The sequence below is a fragment of the Lissotriton vulgaris genome, chromosome 4_1 (genome assembly GCF_964263255.1).
Source record: "Lissotriton vulgaris chromosome 4_1, aLisVul1.2, whole genome shotgun sequence".
Lineage (NCBI taxonomy): Eukaryota > Metazoa > Chordata > Amphibia > Caudata > Salamandridae > Lissotriton > Lissotriton vulgaris.
This window is the reverse complement of record NC_141691.1, coordinates 746519182-746526407: the sequence shown is the minus strand read 5'-3', so window position 1 is coordinate 746526407 and position 7226 is coordinate 746519182.

Sequence of the window (7226 nt, the reverse complement as noted above, 5' to 3'; positions counted from 1 at the left end):
GGGGTCGAACCCACGTACGAGGCGGCAACAGCAGGGCAGCGGGGTGAGCACGGACAGGTGGAGCTGTTCGGCAATAGGGGGCGACCTGGACTGCAAGGAGGGTCAGGGTCACTCCCACTGTTGGGCAGCGGCCGCTATTTAAGGTGGGCAGGGAAGGAGGAGCAGCTGGGAGGCAGGAGCGGGCAGTGAGGGGGCGTGGCTCGCTGGGTCAGCGGCGGTGAAGCGGGATACAGAAGGCAAAGGGGGGCTCGACTGGGCAACGCAAAGACAGTGAAAACAAGTACAAGGCTCAAAATCACAGGAGATAGGAAAAATACAAAACAAGTAGGCGGTCACCAGAACTCAGTGGTGGTTCGAGGCACACGGGGATCGAACCCACGTACGAGGCTGCAGCAGCAGGACAGCGGGGTGAGCAAGGACAGGTGGAGCTGTTCGGCAGTGGGGCGCGACCTGGCCTGCAAGCAGGGTCAGGGTCACTTCCACTGTCGGGCAGCGGCCGCCATTTAAGGCAGGGAGGGAGGGAGGGAGGGAGGGAGGAGCAGCTGGGATGCGGGAGAGGGGGCGTGGCCGCCTGGGTCAGGGTTATGTAATGATAGTGGCAATAAATGTGATACAGTAACAAATTATTTGGAGCGTGTGCTGCAAACTGCACATTCAATCATTTATTACAACAGTGAAAAGGTAAAAGTTCATATTATTATAGTACAGAGTAGATAAGACGAGAAAAAAACTTATTGTCTAACAGAATGATGTTATTGACACTTCACAAACGTAACATTCCGCTGGTAGCTACAAAGCCTAATAATTGTGCATTGATCTCAGTGTATGGATTTATAAATTCTGGTTCAGGTTAAATAACTTTGTTAATAATTACAACAAATGACAAAACGAATTGGCCCAGCCCCTGATTGCAGAGCCGCATTGTGTAATATGTTAGTTATTATGGCTGTTGAGGGATGAAAGATGCATCATGGGAGATTCAAGAATTCGTATCCACACCCAACAACAGTAATAGGTGGCATATTAGGGCAGGGCAATCGGGAGGAGCACGGCTTGCCAGGCTCGGGAGAAAAATAAGCAAGGGGTGGTAGCCTGTAACATCGGGGATCAAGCAAGGCATTAAGCCCTGTCACCAGTAAAATAGGGAATAGCATAAATTTGGTCTGCTGGAATGTGGCAGGCCTGGCCTCAAAATTCCGGAACAAGGAGTGGTTGGAATTCATTAGCAAATTCCAAATTATGTGCTTTCAGGAAACCTGGGAGGTGGATCGCACCAATTCCCATCTAGTGGGGTATAAATCTTTCTGGACACCTGCCATTAAATCAACGGCTGGTCGAGCAAGGGGGGGCTCCTAACATTGATAGATGTATCAGTAGGAGGGAAGTGGGGTGATTTAAGATGGAACTCGGAAGACATGCATGCACTGGAGTTTAGGAACAGGGATTACAATATAACCCTGGTGAATTTTTATAATTCAAAAAGCTCCAGAGTGAGGGAGCTTGATGAGAGGCTCAGTAACCGGAAGCACAAACCTAACCCCATGTCACCAATGCTAGTTGTAATGGGGGATTTTAACTGCCACCTGTGCCCAAATTTGCTCCCTATTACAGCAGTATGGAACTCCTGTAACTTGGAGGAAGGGCCACACTTATAGCACACAGTGGAGGGCAAGGGGCTCAGTAGGTTTATGAGTAAACATACCCTGGATCACACAATCAATTAAGTAATGGTCCCATCAGATATGCAGGTCACGCCCACCTTTAAAGGTCGGGGCTCCACTCCTTTTATTGATTTTATCTTAGTGTCGTACCCGCTAAAAAAAAAGATCGAGGGCTTTGCCAAAGAAGCAAGTGGCTTTAGTGACCACAACCCCCTAACACTGGCCTTGCAAGTATCAAATGCAGACAGGAAGTGTAATAAAGGGGGTGGCCCAAACAGTGTAAGGTTAACGGATCAGGGAAGGTGGTTGAAATGGGCAAGAATCGACGGGGAAAGATTCTACAGGTCCCTGGTAAATCTAGGTGGAGGAGCTATCGATAAATGTTTGGATCTCGCGATAGAAGGGCCCGAATTGGTGGTGGCCTTTGAGGAAATGGCCCGCATAATTGATGCTCTCTTCATAACAATAGGACAGGGAAAGCCCAGAAGGGAGCCAAGATGGTTCAATAGCGCCTGCTCACTTGCACAAAGGAAGCTGAGGGCCGCCCTGAGGTTGAACCCTAGGGACAAATGTAGGGTCACGCTATGCAGAACACGCTAAAAAAAGGAACTGAGCAGAAGGAAAAAGTCACTCCAAACACAAGTATGGGTTGACTTAAGAGGCGCTGCAGAAAGGAAGGATCTGGGAGCCTTTTGGAGCATAATTAACAACCCCTGTTTCAAAGAATCTAATAGCCCAGAGATTGGCTCTAACATCTTACCAGAGCAATGGGCAGAACACTTTTCTGGCCTCTACAACAGGAACCATAAAGGGCACCAAAATAGGGGTGAACGCGAGGGGCAATGGAATGTAGAGTTAGAGTTTTCACTGGAGGAGGTCACTGTGGGTATCCGGGGTCTCACAAAAAACAAGGTACCAGGCCCGGAGGGGATACCGCCGGACTTATTTCTAAGTAAAGAAGATTTGTGGGCCCCAATTTTAACTAGAACACTGAATGCCGCAATAGCCACTGGGTTACCCCGGTCTTGGTCGTTGGCCACAATCGTGCCAATTTTTCAAAAGGGCAACAAAGATAATCCCCAATGTTATCGTCCTATTTCTCTTATAGATGTTACGGCAAAAACTTTGGGTCGAGTAGTTCTTAATCGCCTGATGACCTGGGCGGAAGACCACCACATTATCTCTGAGGTCCAGTATGGATTTAGAGCTAACAGATCCACATCAGACCAGTGCCTGAATCTCTATTTATTGGTGTCTAAGTACACAATTGCAGGCACAGAAACCGTCTACCTGGCCTTTATGGACCTCAGGAAAGCGTTCGACTGCGTGAACAGAGATACGTTGTGGGACCTTTTAGACAGTTTAGGTTCAGATAAGAATCTTGTAAACATTTTAAAAGCTCTGCACTGGTGTACCACGGCCAATGTAAGATATAACATGGAGGGGGGATGCACGGAGTCCTTTGCTTGCAGAAGTGGCGTGCGGCAATATTGGCGCCCTTTCTCTTCTCGGTATATATAAATGGGTTGGAGAAAGCGCTACTAGAACTAAAGGTGGATTCCCCAAGAATAGGTAAAAGAGCATTCCCAGTGTTACTCTACGCGGATGACGTGGTTCTGTTGGCCCGTACTCCGCGGGGCCTCCAAACATTGATAGATGGTTTTGTGACCTTCATGGGTAACCTAGACCTGTTAGCTAACTTATCCAAGTCCTATGTCATGGAAGTGGGGAAAAACAGAGGGCAAGTTTTAATTATAGCATAGGAGAATCTAGAATTAAGAAAGTGCAATCCTTTTCTTACTTGGGAATATTGTTTGATGGGCGTTTAAATTTTAAAGTCCTAGTAGAGGAGCGCTGTACAAAGTTGCTGTCAAGTACAGGGGCAATAATGAACTTTGGCCGCAGACTGGGTCGGTGGTCACCAGAACAAATGATGACGTTGTACAACTCCATCTGCTACTCTATAGTGGCGTATGGAGCGGAGCTTTGAGGGTTCTCCGATATGGAGAAGTTGCAGATTGAGGAGAATAGGTTCATGAGAAGGCTCCTTCGGGTCCCCAAGGGCGTTCCCACCTACATTGTTCATGAAGAGCTGGGGGCCACCTTCATGGAAGATAGGATACAAGTAAGGCCACTGTTAGCATAGCTTAATATCTGGGAAGCCCAGGAGGCTGAGCTGACCAGGCTAATCATAGTGGATTGTCTAGGGAGGGATAAGGGACTGGACATACCCTGTCTCAAGTCGATCAAGGCAGCTTTCGAGAAAATTGACTGTAAGGACCTCTTCCCAGACCCTGCGAGGGGAATAGTCCGGGATAAGGCTAGTGTGAAGAAGTTCCTCGATATTAAGATAGCGATTAGAGAGGAGTAGTATGGGGGAAACAGTCAGTGAGAGCCTATAGTTTGGTCAGGTCTTGTAAAGAAATGGAACCATACTTATTACTCACACATAACGCTCAGGAAGGATTTTAAATAACACGTTTTAGACTCAACATTTTACATTATTTATTAGCTGAGCCAGCAAGTTTATAAATTCTGGAGAGTCAAAGGGGCCCTGCGGCTGCGATCATCGATCTCCGCAGGACACCCTTCATTTTGTGTTACTTTGCCCATATTATCAATTGCCAAGGCGTTTGTTTTTAAAAAATTGGTTAAAGAAAATAAAATTCAGACACGCTAGGGTGCCCTTTTACACTTACAATTAGCTCAGGACCCTCTTACCCTGCTTGCCATCACTAGCTTTCTTAGGTTAGCACTGAAATTAAGAGAGACAAGAGGCTCATAGGATAACTGAGGGGGAAGGAAACTGGACTACCTCATTTTAAATGAAATAAACATTGCTGGGGGGGGCGTGGCTTGGACGCCGGGAAGATGGCGGCGTAACCCGATTGCTCCTCCAAGCAGGATCACTCCATGACTGCGGGAACTGTCTTCTCAGGTGTTTCCATCGTCTCTGAAGAGAGATTCTGAAACCGGAGTGTCTTCCCCGTCTGATGAGCAAGTTTGGTCCAACTACGTGACTGGACGGAGAAGCGAGCAACTATTTCGTTTTGACCGCCAGAGGGTCTGAAATGACGGAGCTCGGCGGCGGCGGCTGATGCGGCGTGGCCCAGGAGCAACAGACCATCGCGAACATCGGTTGTGGCGGACCTCAGCAAAATCGGAAGCAAGGCCCTGACTCGACGCCATACTTTCAGAAAACAGTAAGTACACAATAAAAATGACAAACTGTATTGCATAAGCGGCGGTGAAAGTCGAAAATCGGCAAAATAGTGTTAATGGAGAGAAATCTCCTTCGCAAAATGGCGGCGCAAAACGCTACTCTCTGCCAGCTATCCCAGCCATAAACTGGTCTCACGTGCATGAAATCTATCACACTTGCGTCTGCTGGCTAATGCATTGTGTAATTTATTGAGTGATCTACCAAATACAGGTCACTGGAAGCCAGTGAAGTGAATTATGAGCCTTTGATCTCAGAAGCTGTTGTGCAAGCGCTGGGTGGCCAGATCCGGAGAGATATATGTTGAGAAGCCTAATTAGTTGTCCCTAAGCTTATGAATACCGCTGCACTACACTATACTGGGTGAACTGCGGTAGGTCACATACAAAACCATTAAGTTACTCAAGTGATACAGTGGCCATGCCACATGGATGAATACTCTAGTCGATGTTCGCAGGATAGTAGTTGTGTCCCTGCCAATAAGAGCACCAGTGCTGATCGTTGTGAATAAGGTGTGTTCTACATCCCGAGGAGGCGTTTGCAAGCGGAGAATAATGTGGTAAGCACCCCTGGCTGAGCGCGTGATTTGATCGACGGCGCAGCACTAATAAGACGAGTGGCTGGAGATCCTGCCTAAAGTAGGAGTATCACAGACTCAAATAGCTTCATATCTTCATATCCTCTCAACGTCTTCTCCTCAAAATGGGGGATAAAGATAATGGGAAAAAGCGCTTGAAAGCAGACCCACCACTTCCACTCTCACCTTTTAAAGGGAAGAAGGAATTTGGCGAGGCAATGGAACTGATTCTAAACAGACTAGAGGAAGTCAAAGACCTTGCCAGATCCACTAAAAAAGAAGTTGTCGCGGTCAGACAGGACATTAGGGATATCAACTCTAGGCTGGCAGAAACTGAGAGTAGAATAAGCAAACTAGAGGACACTGAGAATAAAACCTGCGGAGCCATTAAAAAATCTTACCCTTAGCTCTGACCACTTTTCCAGGAAGCTGTCGAATTTGGAGGACAGAAATAGGAGGGGGAACGTGAGAGTTTTCGGTATTCCGGAGAATTCAGAGGACTCCCACGGCACATGCGTAGCCTTTCTCGAACAATGGTTCACACAGGCCACAAACCTCACTTTTACCCAACAACTGGAGTTCGACAGGGCTCATAGAGTACCCGGGAGACTGACCAAGGATCAAAAAGGCCCAAGAGCTATTATATGTAAACCCCTGAGGTTCCAACACGTCGAACAGATTCTTACATTTGTCCGCAAACACAACCATGTTCTATGGAAAGGGCACAAAATATACATTTTGCAAGACTATTGCAAAGAGACCATGGATATTAGGAAAGCTTTCCTTGCATTGAGACCACAACTAAAGGTATTGGGTCATCAATATGGATTCATCGCCCCTGCGAGATATAAGGTAACAATCAACGGTGCAACCCATGTTTTCTCCGATCCTCAAAAACTTAGACGCCTAATTTACGATCAAGATGACGGAACCATGGAAATTACCTCCCCGGAATTGGTGGGAGCGACGGCTTCTGGCTACAAATGACCAGCTACCAGGAGTCCCTTAGGCTCCATACTAACTGTGTCTCAACGTAATCCTTATACGCTCTGTTCTTTACCCTCACGCAGCTGGCTACGTCTGTGTTATGGCTCTTGCCTTTGATTTGTTATACCCAAGCTATTGTACTCATGCTGTATCTCTCCGCCGCTAAAGTCCTGCTCGGTTCTCCATTCGTTTCCGTTGCTCAATGCTCTAAGTTTACATGGAAGTTACACATGTTAGTGACCTATTATATGGTTTGCCTGTATGTTGTCCAGATCTATATGCCACTTACAAATGGTCTTTCTATACAGCCTGATGATAAGATCGCTTTGCTGGCTCAGTAATATGATATGACTTATATGTAATTTAATCTCTCTTGTTCAGCTATGTTAACACAGTTCCTAAAAGCAATTGACACAGTGAGCTGCTTGGAGGCGGTCTCGTGGTCGTTCCCGAGTCGCCATGTTTGTTGTTCACACTTGGGGTGGGAAGGGAGGGCTGAAGGGGAGGGTGGAGGGGGGGAGGGATCCATGGTCGGGGGATGGGGGGGATTTGCTGTTCATTGTTTTTAGTTACAATTTCTTTCTTTATTTTTTGCGATATTCTTTGCTGTGTTTCACGAATCTGCGGATGCTCTCGCATACTCTGTTACCAAGATCTATGTTCTCTTACAGGTGCGCCACGTACACACAATCCACTCGCTAATACAGCTCGGGAAGCCTCAAGTAATTAGTGTACCTATTGTAGTTATAGCTTTGTCAGAGATATTCAAGCTAGAAACCGA